A 9,688-nucleotide genomic window follows, 5' to 3' on the forward strand; every position below is an offset into this window, starting at 1 on the left:
CTTAAAAGGGTGACTCCTTCAATGGGGTACTTCTCTGACTTATTGATATTGATTTGTTTGGGTCTTGGGGAACCATAGCTCCAAAGTGCATGCCAGACATTGGGAATTATCCTGCTTATAATAATCATAGTAATCTCCCTGGTGTGCTGTATTTTGTCCAAAAGCTTTAAATGCATGTTCACCGCCACTAACCACCAAGCAAATGATCTCCCTAAGACTGGAATATCGAAAAAGGAACAAAGAGAATGCCCAACTTAAAAATTGTAAACCTGAAGTCATGGCCTGTGAATACCACAGAGATTAAGCAGGAAATATAATGACCTATGAATACCACACAAAGGATCAACAAAAACCACGAGAACTACAGAGCAGTAGCTGAGCATGATGCTAATGCCTTAAATTTTGATCACATCTCTCAGTGAGGCTGAGAATCTGATCAAAGGAGAAATTGTTAAAGAAAAAAAAGAAACAACAGGCCCAAAATGAGGCCACTTGTGCTAAGCCCCATGTCAGCAAACCAAGACAATATCTAACCTAATTGCAGTTTCACGCTCTCCCAGGGATGTGACTTTTAACCACTGAATCTGGAATTACCCGGTCAGCATTAGTGAAATCATCCACCTAATCAACCCCTGCCTTCCCCCAGAGGAAAGTGACATTGCCTGAAATAACCTTTTCTGTTGTTTATGACTTCCTTGTTGCAACCCCTTTCTGCCTCTAAGATCCTTTCCTTTTCTGGAGCTCCTTTCTACTTGCTAGATGAGATGCTGCCCGATTCATGAATCACTTAATAAAGCCAATTTGATCCTCAAATTTATTCAGTTGAATTTTGATTCTTAACAATCTTAGCCCCACTATTCAGAGATAATCATTCTTAACATTCTTAACATGTTGACACAGTTCCTTCCAAGATATCTATAATGACTGTGCATTTTTTCCTTACTAAACTGTTTGTTTATTTTAGAGAAGTGTTTTTACTTCAAAGATAAAATACAAGTCAAACAATACAAATATACTTTCAAAAATTAGTAGTCTCCTTCTCCTCTCTAACCCACTGGCCCCAGGTAAACTATATTAGCAATTTGGTGTGCATCTTTCCATTCTTTTCTCTAGGCTCATAGAAATATAGAAATTTGGAAGGATTTTCCTGTTTAGAAAAATAGCATTTATACACATTTCTCAGCAGTGGCCGTTTTGATAAAAGCCTATCCCTCCATCAATTCTTTGTCATAGCTACATCACATTACATAGTATGAATATAATATCATTTACTCAAAAATTTCTCTTTCTGAAGTTATTTCCATTTTTTTTACAGTATGAATTGCTGCAATAAATTCTTAAACTTTTATTGTTACATAGTGATGCTTTTGTTTCTGTAGACTAGATTCTCAAAAGTAATGTTTCTGAGTTAAAAGATATGTAGTTTCTTAGTTCTTTATGGATATATCATACATATAGCAGGCAAATCCTTGATGCACAGCTCAGTTAATATTTATATGTGTATATATTCATGTAACCACCTTTCAGATATAAATGTTTCCCTAGAAAGCTGCCTTATGCCCTTTCCAAGTCAACAATCCTTACCAGCAGAGGAAACCACTATTCTGTCTTCTATTAATATAGACTCGTTCTGTCTCTTCTTGAACTTTGGATAAACAGACGATGCAATACTCTTTTGTGCCTGGCTTCTTTTGCTCAACAGCATGTCTTTGTGATTCGTCCATGTTGTTGCGTGTAATAGTGGGGTTATTTTTTTCCTGTGTGGCATTCCATTGTATAAATTAGAATGCACGTTTAAAATTTTTTGTTGTAGTAAAATATACATAACATAAAATTTACCATTTTAATCATTTTTAAGCATACAATTCAGTGGCATTAAGTACATTCACAATATTGTGCAACCATCACCACTATCCATTTCCAGAATCTTTTCGTCATTCCAAACAGAAACTCTGTACTGATTAAATAAATAACCACCCATTCCGTCTTCCTCCAGCCCCTGGTAACCTCTATTGCACTTTCTGTCTCAATAAATTTACTATTTTAGATACCTCATAATAAGTGGCATCATACAATATTTGTGTTTGGCTTATTTCACTTAGCATAATGTTTTCAAGATTCAACCATGTTGTAGCATGTATGAGAATTTCAATCTTTTTTAAGGCAGAATAATATTCCATTGTGTGTAATATATATACATATATATTAGTTTACTAATTCATCTGTTGATGGGCATTTGGGTTGTTTCCATCTATTGGCTATTGTGAATAAGCACATTTTTAATTTTAATAGATGCTGGCAGATGATTTTCAAAAAGATTGTGTTATGAACTGAATTGTGCCCCCCCATAACCAAACTTCATATCTTGAAGTGCTAATCCCCAATGTGACAGTATTTGGAGATATGGCCTTTAAAGAGATAATTAAGGTTAAATAAGATCATAAAGGTGGGGCCATAATCCTACAGGATTGGTGTTCTCATAACAAAAGCAAGAGACCTCTCTCTCTATCCACACACACAGAGAAAAGGCCATGTAAGCACACAGCAAGAAGGCAATCATCTGTAAGCCAGGAATTGAGGCATCACCAGAAACTAACCTTGTTGGCACCTTGACCTTGGACTTCCAGCCTCCAGAACTGTGAGAAGATTAATTTCTATTGTTTAAGCCACTTAGTCTGTGGTACTTTGTTATGGCAGCCCAAGCCAACTCATACAAATTGTATCAGACTTTTACCCTCATAAATGGTGTACGACTGTATAATTGGAATGTGTCCAATTTCCCCATACCCTCAAAATCATTGGATATTATCAGACTTTTAGTTTTTGCCAACCTGATAGTGAAAAATATCCATCTCTTCGTTCTTTTCATTATGCTGATGAAGAGTGTTATGTTCAAAGGACCTCTTCTATGAATTGTCTCTTCATAACCTTTACACTTGGTTTTGTTTATTTCTTTCACTTTTTAAATGGTGGGTCTTTCTTCTCTGGGTTTTGCTTTTGTATATGGTGTGAGATAGTGGATCTAACTTAATTTTCTTCCATACCAATACACAGTTACTCCAACACCATATACAACTAAACATCCATTTCCTTTGTCTACCTTTTTCGAATAATAAGTCCTTAAATATACTTGCAATCTGTTTCTAGGCTCTATTCCAGCAATCTGTTGCACAGTTACTTTGTAATAAGTTTTAATATTAAGTAAGGTGATACCACCCAAGAAATAACCTGCCAAGAACTTTCTTGGCAATTTCCATGCATTTATTCTTTGACATAAACTTTAAAATAATTTCTTCCATTCCTTCAAATCTATTGGGATTCTTAATTGAAAATAATTACTTATTCATTGAGAATGATTAATATTTTTATACTAAATTTTCCCATCTAGAAACATGGTTTGCCTCTCTATTGACTCATTTTTCATCTTTAAAGCAAGAGTTCATCTTTTGCCTCATATAGATCATGGGCTTTAAATTTTAATTTTGTCCCCATAATTCACTATATCAATAAAACAAGGGAGAGAGCCCATATGACTGTATCAATAGATGCCCGCAAAAAGCACTTTATGAAAATCAGCAGCCATTCCTAATAAAACTCTATGCAAAATAGGAATATTAATAGAAGACACAGAGCATGATGCAGAGTGAGCTGTTCCCCTTTAAGTGACAACTAAATGCACATTCATTAACAAGCAGAGGACTCTCTGCACAGCACAACAGGATGTCTGAGAGATCCACACAGCTGTGCATCTGAAGGTGGGGGAACTGGATCCTTGGGAGGCAGTGGAAATAGGTGAGGGCACCATCTCCCCCTCCCCGGAAGCAGCAAGCCAGGTCACAAATCCTCACATAGTGGCTAGCCAGTGGGACTATAACAGGAGGCAGGGAGAGCCTGGTCTGTGGAAATGCTTTGGAGTTTTCAGCTTGGCCTGTGGGAGTGCCCATTATGCTGCAGTGGCCCCACTGGTGGGAATGCTCTACAGTGAGTGGCAGAGGCTCAGTCCCTGAAGGGGTGCCCACCCACTGAACACAGCACAGGCAAGTCAGTGTCTCTGCACACTCATAAGGTGCCCCTGCCCATGGAGTACAGCAACCCACAGGATCCACCAAGTAGCAGCTCAGCCACTGCATGAGTGCCCCTCACCCCTAGCATAGTGCAGGCAAGAGGCACCTTGCCCACTCATAAGGCGGCCCCACCCAGAAAGCACAGCTGCCTGCAGGATCCATCACATGGTGGCTCAGCCCCTCCCATGGGTATCCCTCCAGCCCAGCACGCAGCAGCTCAGCCACTCTCCTGCCAAGCACAGAGGCCCTACCTGCCATGTCTGAGCTGCCTGCCAAGCACAGAGGCCCTGCCCACATGAGTGAAACCTGCAGAGTGCAGGTGACAGCCTGCCCAGGAAAACACAGAGTAGCCGTACCCACACAACTTCCAGCAGATGGGAAAAGATGACAAAACACAGCTCCTGCTTCCCCACAGTGGTAGCAAGTAGGTTCTGTGACCTGATACTACCACAAATGTGCCAGCAAAGGATTACTTCATCGAACACCACAAAGAACTACATTCAACTTCAGACAAGTCTTCAGAAAACTATCCTGAAGTCACAGAAATTTACAGTCTAAATGACAGAAAATTCAAAATAGTTCTCATAAAGAAACTCAACGAGGTACAAGAAAACTCAGAAAGACAGTTCAATGAGCTCAGGAATAAAATTAAGGAGCAGAAGGAATACTTCGCTGAAGAGATTGAAACTCTAAAAAAAAACAAAAACAAAAACAAAAAACCCAAACAGAGATTCTGGATATGAAAAACACAATTAAGGAGATAAAGAACAATCCAGAATTCATAACAAATAGACCTGGTTTTATGGAGGACAGAATTAGTGATTTAGAGGATAAAATACAGAAATGCTTCAGGTGGAGGAAGAGAGAGAACTAAGATTTTTAAAAAATAGAGAAATTCCTCAATAAATATCTGACTCAATTAGGAAAAGTAATATGAGGATTATAGGTTTTCCAGATGGAGAAAAGAGCAGAGAGCTTGTGCAAAGAAATAATAGCTGAGAACTTCCCAAACCTGGGGAAAGAACTGGACTTACAAGTACATGAAGCTGATAGAACTCCTAATTAGATCAATGAAAAAGACCTTCTCTAAGGCACATAATATTAAAACTGGCAAAAGTCAATGACAAAGAAAAAATACTAAGGGCAGCAAAGCAGAAGAAAATAACCTACAAAGGAAGCCCTGTCAGGCTTTCAGCAGATTTCTCAACAGCAACCTAACAGGCTAGTAGAGAAAGGAACGATACATTCAAAATACTGAAAGACAAAAACTTTCAGCCAAGAATACTCTATCCAGCGAAACCACCCTTCAGATACGATGGAGAAATAAAAGCTTTCCCACAGAAACAAAAGCTGAGGGAGTTTATCATCACTAGACTTTCCTTACAAGAAATGGTGAAAGAAGCCCCCGTACCTGTAACAAAAAGGCAGAGGTTTACAAAACCTTGAACAAGGAGATAAATAGAATCAGAAAATTTCAGCTCTATATTAGAACAGGTCAGTAAACACTTAATTACAACATAAAAGACAAAGGGAAGGAAAGCATCGAAAATAACCATAAGCACTTCAATTTAGTCACAGACTCACAACACAGAAAAGAACTATCTGCGACAAAAATAACTCAGAAGGGGAAGAGGAAAGAGATGGAAACTGCTTATGCTAACGGAGATAAGAAGCTATCGGAAAATGGAATATCTCATCTATGAGATATTTTACACAAAGCTCAAGGTAATCACTAAACAAAAATCAGGCAGTGCCACAAATCATAAATAAAGAGAAAACCACCACAGAAAAACACTAAACTGAACTGGCAGTCAGAAATACAAGGGACAAAATGCAAGTGGAAATATAGAACAACCGGAAAACAGGAGATAAAATGGCAGTGTTAAGCCCTCATATATCAATAATCACTCTAAATGTAAATGGATTGAATTCTTCAATCAAAACACACAAAGAATGGCTGGATGGATTAAAAAACAAGACCCAACAATACGCTGCCTCCAAGAAACACATCTCAGCTCTAAAGACAAACATAAGCTTAGAGTGAAGGGATGGAAGACGATACTCCAAGCAAATGGCAAGCAAAAGAAAGCAGGTGTAGCCATACTCATATCAGACAAAGCAGACTTCAAGACAAAAAGACAGTGAGAGACAAAGAGGGACAATATGTAATAATAAAAGGGACATTCCATAAAGAGGACATAACACTTCTGAATATATATGCATCTAACACAGGAGCACGAAAGTACACAAAGCAACCGTTAACAGACCTAAAGGGAGAAATTGAGAGCAACACAATAATAGTAGGGGACCTCAATACCCCACTTACACCAATGGATAGATCATCCAGACAGAAAGTTCCATCCCAAAACAGCAGAATATACATTCTTCTCAAGTTCACATGGAACATTCTCAAAGATAGACCATATGTTGGGAAACGAGGCAAGCCTTAACAAATTTAAGACTGAAATCATATCAAGCATCTTTTCTGACCACAGAGCTATGAAAGTAGGAATGAACTATAAGAAAAAGGCTGGGAAAGTCGCACATAGGTGGAGACAGAACAACATGTTACTGAACAACCAATGGATCCATGAAGAGATCAAAGGAAAATCAAAGACTACTCAGAGAAAAATGAAAATGAAAACACAACATACCAACTCTTACGGGATGCAGCAAAAGCAGAACTAAGAGGGGAATTTATAGCAATACAGACCTACCTCAAAACAGAAGAAAAATCTCAAATAGGTAACCTTAAACTACACCTAACAGAACTAGAAAAAGAAGAACAAACAAAGCCCAAAGTCAGCAGGAGGAGGGAATAAATAAAAATTACAGCAGCAATAAATGAAATAGAGACTGAAAAAACAATAGAAAGGATCAATGGAACTAAGAGCTGGTTCTTTGAGAAGATAAACCAAATGGACAAACCCTTAGCCAGATTCACTAAAGAAAAAAGAGAGAAGGCTCAAATAAGTAAAATTAAAAGTGAAAGAGGAGAAATTATGATGGATACTACAGAAATACAAAGGATTATAAGAATACCATGAACAACTATATGGCAACAAATTGGATAACCTAGAAGAAATGAATAAATTCTTTGACTCATACAACCTCCCAAAACTGAATCAAGGAGAAATAGAGAATCTGAATAGACCAATTACAAGTAAAGAGATTGAAACAAATCAAAAACCTCCCAAAAAAACAACAGTCAAGGACCAGGTGGCTTCTCTGGAGAATTCTACCAAACATTCAAAGAAGAGGTGATACCTATCCTTCTCAAACTATTCCAAAAAATTGAAGAAGATGGAATGCTTCCTAACTCATCCTATGAGGCCAACATTACCCTGATACCAAAACCTGACAAGGACAACTCAAAGAAGGAAAATTACAGGCCGATATCACTGACGAACACAGATGCAAAAATCCTCAACAAAATATTGGCAAATCGAATACAGCAATACCTTAAAAGGATCATACACCATGATGAAGTGGGATTTATACAGGGATGCAGGCATGGTTCAACATCTGCAAAGCAAACAATGTGACACACCACATTACCAAAATGAAGAATAAAAATCACGTGATGATCTCAATAGCTGCAGAGAAGGCATGTGACAAGATCCAACATCCCTTTATGATAAAAGCTCTCAATAAAATGGGTATTGAAGGAAAGTACCTCAACATAATAAAGGCCACATATGACAAACCCACAGCCAACATCATACTTGACAGTGAAAAACTGAAAGCCATCCCTCTGAGAAGAGGAACAAGACAAGGGTGCCCACTCTCGCCACTCCTATTCAACATAGTACTGGAGGTTTTGGTGCTCAGATTTGAACCCTGGTAGTCTGGTACCAGAACTCAGCCTCTAAACCACTAAGTTATACAGCCAGGACTTAAGATGGGCGGGGTTCTTTCCTTATGGAGTGACCTAAACCTGCACTCCTGGAGGATCTCAACTCTCGGTTGTCTTGCTTCTGCTGCCTTAGTCTTCTGTTAACTCTAACCATTGGACTCGGAGGTACAAGGTATCCCTGGAGTGCCCCTGGGTTGCACCCATGCCCTCCTTGACCCTGTTGTGGAACAGCAACCTTATTTCCTCTAAATCATCAAGATCAATCACCCCAGCTAACATCTTGTCCATCTTCTCTATCCGTTCACTCACTGGCATCAAAAGCCCAAAATAGCCAGACAGCTGTCTCAGGTTCCAGTTCAGTGGAACTACTGGTGTCTCTCTTTACGGAGGCAAATCTCCCTGGGATACCAAATCTCTAAGTCAGCAGAACCCAGAGGTGTGGGTCTGCAAGCAAAAATGTTGTGAATGGGTTAGTAGGTGTAATAGTGACAGGCCCCACTCCCACCTCTCTCTCTCTAGGCCTGTAATCTGGCTGGGAGGGAAATGCTGCTATAAAATGGTTGCTTGTTCCGTGCAAAAACTGCACTATGTGGTCAGCACTCCAAACTGCGAAGCTTTTGCCATACTGAGTCTGCTAGAAGGCCAGCTGCTTCTGAGGGATTTGGTACATGGTAAGATCCATGACTCTCACGGGCCTTCGTGGAGTGGTTAAGAGCATGGACTCTAGAGCCAGACTGTCTGGATTCAAACATAGGCCTCACCACTCACTTACCTACTGTTGACTTTGAGCAATACATAAAACTTCTCTGTGACTCAGTTTCCTTATCTGAAAAATGGAGGTAAGAATACTATGTAGCTCGATATGGTTGCTCTGAAGGTTAGATAAGTTAATATTTGCAGAGCATTCCACATGGTAGACATTATCAACACTCTTTCACTGCAGAATGAGAGCTTTGCTCAGAAGCCGTTGTGTGGGCCACCATGATAGTGTATGAGCCATCCAGGACGCCCACAGATGGTAGTGGCAGCAGAGGTACGGGAGAAGGGAAAATAAATCCAGATATGTAGGTGCCTTCTGGGGAGAACAAATTTCTGCCCCCTCCTTCTTGGAAGAGAGCTAACACAAGCACCCTTCACCAGGTGGCAGGCTGGCTTGGTGGCTTTTGTGGGCCAAGTAGAGCTTCAGCAAGAACCCCCTCCGGGTCAGACGTTGTAAGGGGCAGTCAATGCCGTGAAGGCCACGTGCAGCCTGTGTTCTTGCCAGCACAGCCACTTTGTCCACGGAATGTCTGGGGAGGAAACGGAATGGCATCCACAAACCAGGTTCACCTCACCCACCTGATCACCAGGGGCAGCCTCCAGGGAGAGGGCCTTATGAAGGTGAGTGGCCACACTAGACACAAACATACTTGTATTCTGAGGCCCCTTTGTGAGGTCCATTCACAAGCCTTCTTCCCAAACCCCCTTTCCCCAGCCTTCTGATTTTCTTCTATCGTGTCTGTCAACCCAGACAAAGCCCCCGCCTTGCACATGAGTCAGTATAGATCCTCAGACTATGTCTCCTTCCAACAGAGTCAACGACATATTCTACTTGAAACTTTACCCATTGGAGGATTTTCCTTCTCCACTGACTTCCAGGACCATCTCTCAAAATGGCTTTATCATTATTTTTAAATAAAGAGGCATTTAGTAATCATTTGCAATTTAAGAAAAGGACCACTGATTCTCTAGATCTGAAAGTAACTATCTTTACAAAATTCCATGTTTA

Source organism: Equus przewalskii, unplaced genomic scaffold, assembly GCF_037783145.1.
Source record: "Equus przewalskii isolate Varuska unplaced genomic scaffold, EquPr2 ChrUn-10, whole genome shotgun sequence".
Taxonomy (NCBI): domain Eukaryota; kingdom Metazoa; phylum Chordata; class Mammalia; order Perissodactyla; family Equidae; genus Equus; species Equus przewalskii.